The following is a 10,932-nucleotide window of genomic DNA, read 5'->3' on the forward strand; positions in this document are numbered from 1 at the left end:
TAGGGTGAAAGATTTCATCATCAGCTTCCTGATCGAGGTGATTGTTAGTTCTTGTTCTTTTGGTTCCTCTATGATCTAATATAACATGCAATGGCATGATAAGTTCACCTTATTTGAACCATTGTAAGAGTATGAAAGTCTCATGTGTGCAACCAAAATGGGTTTTATGCAGACCACCAAATAAAGTGGGATTACTTGCCTAGATAGTGCAGGGAAAAACTTCAAATGCTGCAAAAAAGAAGTGCCAAAAGTGGCACAGATCTCGTTCTGAACACGCTAACACCCCGAAGCATGCCCCCACATAGCGCAAAAATCGGCCCAACCTACCAAACACGTCTCTAGTGAATGGAGTCAAACATGTGGGTTCCTCATTGATACTGCAGCTCAACCGCCGTGCTGCAGTACGGTTCAACATATTTGAAAGAACGACTAAAGGCGTGACATTTACCATATATTGATCCAGTTGTGATATTCTCCATATGCATTTGTAGGCGCAATTGCCTCCACTCCAAAATGAGTTTTGTCACATCCTCTAGTTACTCCATTAATTTTTATTTACCATGCGTTATAAGTTTAGTTCAAGTCAAACTTCATGAAATTTAACCAAATATGTAATAAAAATAAATATCCATTATACAACATTCATATGATATGAAACATATATATTTCAGAATTTTAATAATACTGATTATATACTGTAGGTGATGATTTTTTCTGTATAGTATTTAGTAAACATTTGCAAAAATTGATTTTAACTGAACTCAGAGCATCTCCACCGGTGGCCCCGATAGCGGGCCCGATAGCATTTTGGGGGCCAACATCGAAAATAGGCTCGCACTAGCATGTCCCAAATAGCGTCGGTGGTTTTTCGAGCCCAATAGAAACACCGGCAACCCCATTGCCGGCCCCTTCGCGAATCGGGCATACCGGCGCCTCGCGGCACGATGGTTTTCACGGGTGGGGGCGCCTTGTCAGCGAGAGGACGCGGCGGTTCGCATCGGAAGCGACGCGAGAAGGTTGGTAGTTGACGTTTAATGGTCTCCCGCATGGAAACCGAGGCGGCGAAGAGGGCGGTGACTAGCCACGCGGTGTCCACTCGCCTACGTGGCCGTAAATGCCACTATTAGTACGTACACTGTCCACCGCCGCGGTGCTATCCTCTCACCTCCACCACCGTAGCCACGCTGTCCTCTCTCGTCTCCACCACCACCGTCGCGCCATTCTCTCCTCTCCACGTCAAAAATGCCGCGCCATCTTAAAAAGACGTGCTCCATGCTTGGCATCAACGGCCGCGCGCTGCCTACGGCGCCTCCACCACCACCGCAGCCGGAGCCGCAGCCGTAGCCCGGCGCCGACTACAACTCCGACGACGCAGTCGACCCACGGTTCGCGGTGTGGCACGAGGCCTACGTTGCAGAGGCAGAAGCTGAGGCGGCGGAGGAGGCGGCGCAGTGGGGCGAGAAGCCGTAGGCCCCCGCCGACCCAGAGCAGGCGGTGATCCTGGCGTTGTTGAACGCGCAACGCTTCCGGGGGTTGAAGGAGGAGCCGCGGGAGTTCATGAACTACGCGAACCTCGAGCACGCCCTCGAGACGCACCAGCGAGCGGCAACGCCTCCTCATGGAGGCGGAGCGACAGAAGCTCATCGAGTTGAACGCTCATCGCCACTACGAGGCGTCGCCCGCGAGCAAGCGAGGCACGACGAGAACGAGGCTTCTCGGCAAAGGCTGGCAGCGCTGGGACAACGCCGCCGACAAGATCCTGCGACGCCGACCACCATGCTCCACCGCCAGATACGCGAAGCAAGGGCCGAGAGGTGGGCACGGATGCAGGGGCAAAGGGGAAGAATGACGACGACGCAGGCCCATCGCGCGCCCCAACCGACGGCCAGTAGATTAGGGTTATGTTTAAGTTTTATCTAGGTTTAAATTTGAGTAACTTTTGTATAAATTTCGTATGAATTTCAATTTTAAATGGCATTCCAAGTTTCAAATTCTACCGTCGCTGGCGTATGGAAGGCGTCGGTGTGGGAGCTGCATCCCCAAATAGAGCATGCTTTGCCGGCAACTTCAATACGGCAGTGCCGACGTCCTACCTGACAACTTGCCTTGACAACTAGAGGTAATTACGTAGCCTACCATGCATTGGCCAGCTGCCCCAGACTCCCAGAGGACTGCTGCTACAGTATTTTACTCAACCTGATTCAGCAGTTGGGAAGGTTTTTTCAGGGTCCACCCATCAATCTATTTTTCAAGTCGATCAAGTACAACTCCAAGTTAGAGTAAGAAAAATGGTTGGTAGTCTGGTACTACTAGTCCAAAAGCAAAAAAAAAAAGTTCGTACAGAAGCATGATTAAACTCGCCACTAGTACTTGGTAGTCTAATATATAACACAACATAACTGTCAGACGACAGCTCTACCGATAGCTATATAAACTTGATATCTGCTTGGAAGCATTCAGCTCCCACGACACAGCATGAGAAGCCACTGGCTGTCTACCAACTTTGTCTGCTCAAGTTCTGATGTCCCTAGTCAGTTCTAAGAGCCGCTTAAGCCGCCATGAACTTTTGTTTTGGTCCTACTAAATATGAAACTAGGCCGTCTTCACTTAGCACAATAGCACTTCAAAGTCACCAAGGGCAGGCATGCATGCATGAGATGCCTGACGGCGCATCTAACTAAATAGTATGCAAAGAAAGGCAGCGAAAGTACCAACTGGGCACTAGAGATGTATAGACTATAGTGTATGAGTATATACTTAACACTCAGTGGGGGTTCAAAGATTCTCCAAGATTCACTTGCGGCCTCAACTTTAGGAAAGAGATTCCAATAATACAGCCGAGCATCGAGATTCTTTGCTCAATGTACGTACTGCTGCTGCGTGGTTGAACTGTAGTCGCATTTCATATTTATATTGCGCAATTAAATTAAAACAAACTAGTGACCAGAACGTAAGGTCTTAAACTTACTCTCATTTTGTGTTGCGGGTTAAGGGCGCTGCAGATTTCATAAGAATTATAGGGGAAAAATCATGGGTGTAGCATAACAGTGTATCAAGGTTTTAGCATATATCCAGCCCACCACTACCTGGAGGCCTTAGACGAAAACATCTCAAAGTTTTAAACGACAACTACTTAGAAATAGTAAAGACAGACACTCGACTCCAGCTAAAAGAGGTTAAACCCAGCATCATGCTTCCTCCAGGAACCTCTTTTTCTCCCCATATTTTTGCTTGAAGCCTCCAACTTCAGGTTACCACATGGATGTTGTCCGATTCTTTTGGGTGCTTCAGTAGGAAGGTTTCAGAGGCACGATCAGCGTATGGAGATGATGAAGAAGCTTTCCAGATCACATCATGGGGGTAGTGTATAATATAACCTACAAATCTTTAAATTTATACCCAAAATATGAGTATTTGTGTTCGAACAAACAATGCAAAACAAACGTGAAATTTTCTGATTCAGAAGTTCTATAGAGGTTCAGGTCACATGATAAAAAAATGTGCGGGGGTCAGGTCATATGATATTTCATATACTGCATCCATGAATTTGCACGTACTTGTATATAGAACTTGAGTGAATCTAAACAAATAAAAGATGTACGATGACAAAAAAAAAGAACAATTTTCTCTCTACTGGCGATTGCTCTCATAGTAATTTGAAGATGCTATACATGGGAGAATATACTCCCTGTATGTGTAGATTCCATCATTTTAAAGCTTAATTGAATAGTAACCGATGTTACTTAACTTTATGCCCCTCCCCATCCGCCCGGAACTGATTACTGAATACTGATTACTTGGCTTTGCTTTACTTTGGGCATCAGCTTAGAATATCCTTAAGATCTCCCCGACAAAAACATATAAATAATAAGAGCAAGCTACTGTGATATTCCGTTGTTGGTCAAAAGGTTGCGGACCGCATGCACATGACTGAGACAACTGGTTTGTGTACTTAATCTGTTGTTTAAGGCGTAAAATGTAGGTCATAAGTGTCCCTTTCAGACATGCTAATAGACATATTTGGATAGCATCTAGGCTTAGCTGCCCATATAGCATAGTTGGTGGCAGATTCCGATTATGAAGGTAGTTGGATTTTATTGTTTGAAGCGTTGCAAGTTCCTTAACAAGATTAGTTGCTCCCTCGCATTTTTTTCTGAATTACAAAGATGTACATTAAGACACACCATGCTCACGCATGCACGCACACACCTGCCTGAGCTACCACTAAAAGTCCACATATGAATGCGCTTTTGATATCCACTCTTTTCCTATACCATGCCCCGATGCCCTCAGCCTATTACGATCGATGGAAGTGGTTTCCTTGGGACAGTTTTGCAAAAGATGTGCAACCGGATTAGTCGTGATTGGATAAACATATTTTTAAATAAGTAACATGAATAAGGCTCTCTCTCATTCTAAAATATGATCAAAGATAAAACATCAAGTACATTTCTTGTAATGAGAAGTAAATTAGAGTTCTTATACAAGAACGCGCGTATACTACTTGGATCTGGTAAAAAAAAATAGGTCATACTACCAGATCTTACTGGGAAATTATACATTGCTAAGTTTAATCATCTACGATGAAATAATTATCATTGACCATCAAGTTATGTTGCTAAGTTGATCATGAAAAGATTACAATTTAAAATTTGTTCTTATAGGAGGGGAACCATTCATTGGTAAGCTAATAGTGAAAATATACCCCCTCCAAGAGTATCTCAATGTTCCAAGGGACCTACCTCTTTTATGCGAGGAAGTTATATACATAAATATTATGTAGAAATAAATCTATATACATCAAGCACTACAACCACCAAACATTTAAGTTGCAATATAGTGCATTAGTGTCTCAGTGCATTCTAGTTATATTTATTAGTTAATGTATCGAGCGTCTACCCTATACCGCGAGGAGGGGATTAATTGTTCTGAAAGTCTATGAGTTGATCTCTAAACGCCGCAGGAGGCAGCGGACGGTATAGCATGCGCTGGTGGAGGGCATGTAGATCACAGACATTTGCGCGCCTAGCGCTCTGACCCTCCCCTCTGGCAGTATGTCAAGTTGTGGTGCAGCCTTAGGGATGTGCAACTATTGACAGAACCGGATAGACTAATATGGTGCTGGACGACGGATGAACAATACTCTTCCTGTTCGTGTTACAACACCCTCTTCCGGGGAGTGGTTGCCTTAGGCTCGTGGAGGCTGAACTGGAAATATTGGGTGTCGCTTACGGTGAAGTTTGCATATGGCTGGCTTGACTTGATAGGTGTTGGACGAGCGAGCAGCTCACACGTCGTGGGTTACCACATGTGGCGAGATCTCGTTGTGCGGCCAGTCCGAGGAGACTGGTTATGGTGCATATTCTCACTGGATATCCCCTTCTCAAGGATTATCTGGTATAACCGTATAAGGTCCTGGGTGGATTCGATCCACCTCAGGGCCATCCACGGTTGAGGGTAATTTCGTGGAGTGGTGGTCGCTGGTGGTGCGAACGTCCCTCACCAGCTACGCACGGGCACCTCGCCGCTCATCATGCTCACTGTATGGTGGATATGGAAGAATTTTGGAACGCTCCAGTCTTCAACAATGCACACCCATCGGTAACTTCCCTAGTCGACACCATCCGAGCTGATGTGCGACGGTGGGCGGACGAAGGGGCCATGGTCTTCGCCAATTACTCCCTAGATTAGGTCTTTTGGGTCGAGTTGTATGGCGCGGTGTTGATCCTTCTTTAGATTTGTACATATAACTTCCGTTTTCTATCAATACATCAAAACGCGAAGTTTTTTTCGCGAAAAAAATGTTAATGTATCCGCGCCATTTTCAAGAAGAAATGTTTGTTCCGTAGCCCAAGTTTCAGTTAGTAAAGCAAAAAAATATTGGCCCGCAAGATACAAGCTGTCAAAGATATCCTCTTACAAAGCGGACAAAGCTAACACATATTGTTCCTGTGTATAACCATCAAGTTCGGCCAAGTTAAAATTAAACATACCTTGTGGCCAATGTAACCGCACGCATCTTATCTCTATCTATATACATAGGCCCCAAGGAGAGGCATGGAGTACATCTACCAACACAAGCTGATCTCCCTAGCTAACTACGTTGTAATCCTGTCTCTAGCTAATCTCTTCTCTTTGTCTTGGTGTAAATTTGAAATGGCACCTAGAAAGAACATTAACACTTGCAGTTGTGCACTACTACTAGTTTCTATTGTTCTCTTCTCCCAGATCGTGGCTTCTCAGGGTATCTCCAATGGGGCGACCCATCCCGCGCCGCGCGTCCGGATAGGTCAAGCCGGACAAAATCCCGGTCCAACGCGGGGACGCACCGCAAAAGCGGACGGCCGCGGCGTCCGGAACAACGCAAACCCGGCCCAAATCTGGGCTAGGTTTGCGTGGCCGCGGATGGCACGCGCTGTCCGCTCGCGTCCGGGCGCTGGTCGCCTCGTCTCCCTTGGGCCCACCTGTCGGTGACCCGGGAGGCTATTAAATGGGGACTGGAGGGGATCTGGCCCTCCACTCCAGTCCCCACTCCACTCCCCGAGCAAAACCGCCGCCATGGCCCCGAAACGACGGTTCGCTTCCGGAGCCAACGACGACGAGGCGAGCAGCAGCCGCCGTCGTCCGCCGGTGCTGCGGCCATCCGGAGGAAACCGAGGCGGCCTCCACATCAGAGAGGCCGCCCGCGGCGGCGCGGCATTGCCGCAACCGCCGCCGCTGCTGCTCGAGCCCAAGCCCGAGTCCTCGGAGGAGGACCCCGACCTCCGCGCCGTGCTGCTCATCTCGGCGGCAGAGGAGGACGCGAAATGGCTGCACCTCCATGCGGCCATTCGCACCTCCGAGATGGAGGAAGCGGCCCGGCAGGCGGTGGAGGAAGCCGAGGCCTGGGAGTTGTACGCCCAGGCCCGCCAGGAGGAGGAGGAAGCGGCGCGGCGGGAGGAGGCCACGCGCCGCGCGGAGGAGCAGCGACGTGAGGAGCAGCGGCGGCAGGAGTCTCGACGCCGCGCGGAGGAGGAGCGGCGCCAGAAGGCTGTGCGCCGCGCACGGTAGAGAGGGAGCAGCGCGCCTCGGGGAGGAGGCGCTGCTCCGTGCGCCGCCGCTACCTCGGGTGGATCCGGACCCCCACTCGGCTCAGGAGGAGGCCCCGTGGTCTCCGTGGCCGGAGTCCCCGGCGCGCTCGAGCCACAGCAGTGCCTCGCCGCCCGGGGACGTCGTCCAGGACGACAACGACGCCGACGACGCCGACGACGCCCACAGGGGCTAGGCGGGGCGCACCGGCGGCCACCGCGCCGCCGACCAAACCCTAATAGAGGGTTTTTAGTTTAAATTTTAAAGCCCATATAGAGGGCTTCTTTTGTTAGTTATTTGCCCAAAATAGTGCTATGTACAAATTTGCCCAAAATAGGACATATGTTTAATCAAATTTCGTTTAAATTTGCATTTTTTTACTTTTGTTTTACTATTTCTTCGATTATGCGCTGCGTCCGCGCGTTGGGCGCAGCGTGCGACCCAAACGGACACGCGGACGCGGGCCGCTGTCCGCGTGTCCGCTCGGCCACCTAAACGGCCCAAAACGGACGACCCAGCGCATCTGTTTGGGGCTCGGTTGGAAATGCCCGTCTCTGCCCAATGGCGGCTTCTTACCAGCCATGAATGGCTTGTCACAGGGCAGTGGAGCCTTGACCAAGGGAATGATGAAAGGTGCCGTGGCTCCCTCCACGGTAATCCACGGCGACGAGGGCCCCATAGTCAACGACGGCATCCGCCCATCAAATCCAGGGCATAGCCCTGGAATCGGGCACGCCTTCATCAACAAGAATGACCCCAGGAGGAGACTGAATGTATGCATGTACATTGCCAGTGTGCATGCACCCCCAGTCTAGAATTTTAGTTTGCAATTTTTGGAAACTTGAAAATGTCAGAACAAAAATGAGGTGCGGGCGCAACTAGTTGCGGAATATCTCCTCTCATGTAGGTATTGGTGACATGTTTGTAGTTTCTTTACTTCTCCATTTCTGTTGATTTGTGTTTGAGGCTTTCTGCTAACATTCATTACAATTTGTAAATGAATGATGCCCAAACGTTGTACGTCTTGCCTTGAATAATTCACGAAGAGTCATTCCCTTTCGTATCCGAGTTTCGATGTTTTTCCTTGTAGCTCTGTACAAAAAGTCCAATGTGCCAACTTGTTATAGCAGAAGGTAATTAGACAAGTCCAACAGAAAATTTAGTAGCTCATCCTAATTATTAGAAGAAATCGACTCCTGAGTACACCGTTCACCAGCAAAGAATCTTATAACGAGTCCGTCTACATCGACTAAGGTACGTCTTCTTATGCCCAAGACGAGCTAGCTAGCTCCCAGATAATCTAATCTCGATGCCTCTCGACATGTGTTAGTATTGACTCGTAGGCACATCAGAGGGATCAAGGCATTGCCTTGGATAAAATTCGGAAGACTTATGTTTAGAAAAACCTTTTGATAGCTAACCCTTAATTAGTGTATAAGCAGGAGATGCTAACTACCATTAGCTAGTATCTCTCTTTTACTTTTATCACTTATCTTGTTTACTAGATTTATCTTGTATATTTGTTGTTTTATTTTTGGGAAAAAGTTATGTAATTTTGCAATTTTCAAGAGACTATATATCGAGAATAGTGCAGTCTCCCGAAAATGTGACAGACCTTGCCCATAATGCAGTACATATCTCTACTATTAAGAGCAAACTGGTGAATGCCTGGTGTCACATTTTCAGAATGGACAATAATACCCCCTACATCCTTAATTCATATTTCCTCCCTCAAACCACCCGGTCCGCACTCCTCAAAAATAGCTAACCATCTTATCTTATCTTATCTTATCTTATCTTATCTTGCTAATAGGAACAACTACCTTGATGGAGTTATCACAGTTTGACTCAATTTACCACACGCATATCATCATGGCAACCCATCGTTTCCGACTCTGGTGGCGTGGCATCGCCGCACCGATGGGTGGGACTGCCAGGCGCAAATCTGGAAAGTGTAGCAGTGCGAGTCGGCTTTCCCATGGTGCGTGCACGTCGCGGCCGCCGGTAGCTCTTTGGATGAACGGGGCGAGTGAATTTTTTCGGCTCTTTGGATGGAGGAGGGAGGGAGTAGATCGAGGGTTAAGCAGCGACCATGGCGTGTGGTCTACCACGTACGCCTCATTTGCCGTGCGCAAGAGAAATTGAGAAAAGAGATGAGAATAGCTGGAGACATAGATTTGGCTTGTGTGTTTACTGCTGCTGCCGCTGACTGCTAGCGCGCGTGTTTGCCTGCCAATTGCAAAGGTGTGTTTCCGCTTCGTCTTATTTTATCTCAGAATGAGCGCGTGTGCTTTCTTGTGTATGCCGCGGCTGCTAATTGCTATTGATGCTGCTTGCTAGCACGTACAGGAGTGTTAGATGCTGCTTTCCTGACTGCTGTAAAACTTTTTGTTTCCCAGCGCCTCAGGCCGGCAACCAGCGGGCCACGCCTCCATCCAACGGCACCGCGTTCAGGTTTTTTTGACATACGAAGTGGTGATCCTATTACTGCTTTGTTGACTTCTGTCATGTCTTTGGATACTTCACCGTTCAGATTATGTGGTGATCTTGCTTAGCTTATGTAAGTAATTAGTCTGAGATGTTTGATTTATTGAGATTGCAGATCCGATATTTTTTTTTCTCTCCCCTGAAGTCTCCGATCTGTTTATTTGTTCTATAATTGCTTTTGGATTCTGTATTTTCCTGTTTTTATCACCGATGTATTCATGGATCCTGGATCCCCCAAAATCTGTTTTGCTTGTTTGTTAATATATGCAGAATCTATGATATATTCATGATAACCTGTGACCGTGGAACATGATTGTAGCCTGATGTAAATTTCTGACGTGGAGAGGGCTCACGTTGGTCCATGCATCTTATTTATCTACTTCATGTTGCAGAAAATTCTTGTTCATATACTCCATTATATTTATTGAGCCAATCGTTCTTGTTCAAACAGATTTTTTTTGTTGAAGGGAATCTCAAGAACAAATGCTTCAGATCCAAATGTCAATGGATGGTTTGTTCTGAATAAAACTTTTGTTTAATCTCCATATGTGTAAATCGTGTTGGAATTCTGTACCATTTTTTATGGGTAATATCAGAAATTAATTTCGTATCATATAAAAAATATGGCAATGTCAGAAATAAATTTCTATCATATGATTTTTTTTGTTGTGCCATGAGAATGGGAAAGAGCGGAGAAAAATGAACGGTAAAGTTTGTGTATTATAAACCAATTTTACGGTTCAAACTGATCTATTGAATGATTCTGGTTCATGCCATATTAATTTCCCATTCTATCCTGGACAGAACTACATCGAGGTCGACCTTGTTTTTGCTTATAGTCAGGTCACCGAAACTATCCATTTGTGGTAAAGGAATATTTCCAAAAATAGTAATAGTGGGCCCGCGTGGGAACCAAAGGAAAGCACGTGCAACTCTTCAACGGCGGAGTAACAACCGTGCGGCTGATGGAGGAGTGGTTTAGCTCCGGAGGGCGGGGAGGTCGGCAGCCTGAACCGTCCGCCGAATGGCAGGGAGGCAGGCAGCCGAAACCGTGCGCCGGAGGGTGTGGAGGCTGACGGTGAGTGGCTTGGCGCCGGAGGATGGGATGGACGTGAGAGAGCTAGCCGTGGACGGGCGCCAAACAGCGAGTGACCTTGGCGGCGTGTGTGGCCACAGGCGGCAGGAGTAACCCATGCGGTGGTGTCGGGAGAATGTGAAATCGGGAAAAGTTTGTTATTTTAAAATTAAAGTTGGGGAAATTTGGGTGACGAAGAAAGCAGGATTGTCCGACTTTTCTCAGTACTCCAATACCAACAAGCACTGACATGTGGTTTTGTGTGGTTATCATTACAAAAAAAGTATTATCATCCTAATGAC

The sequence above is a fragment of the Lolium perenne genome, chromosome 4 (assembly GCF_019359855.2).
Source record: "Lolium perenne isolate Kyuss_39 chromosome 4, Kyuss_2.0, whole genome shotgun sequence".
Lineage (NCBI taxonomy): Eukaryota > Viridiplantae > Streptophyta > Magnoliopsida > Poales > Poaceae > Lolium > Lolium perenne.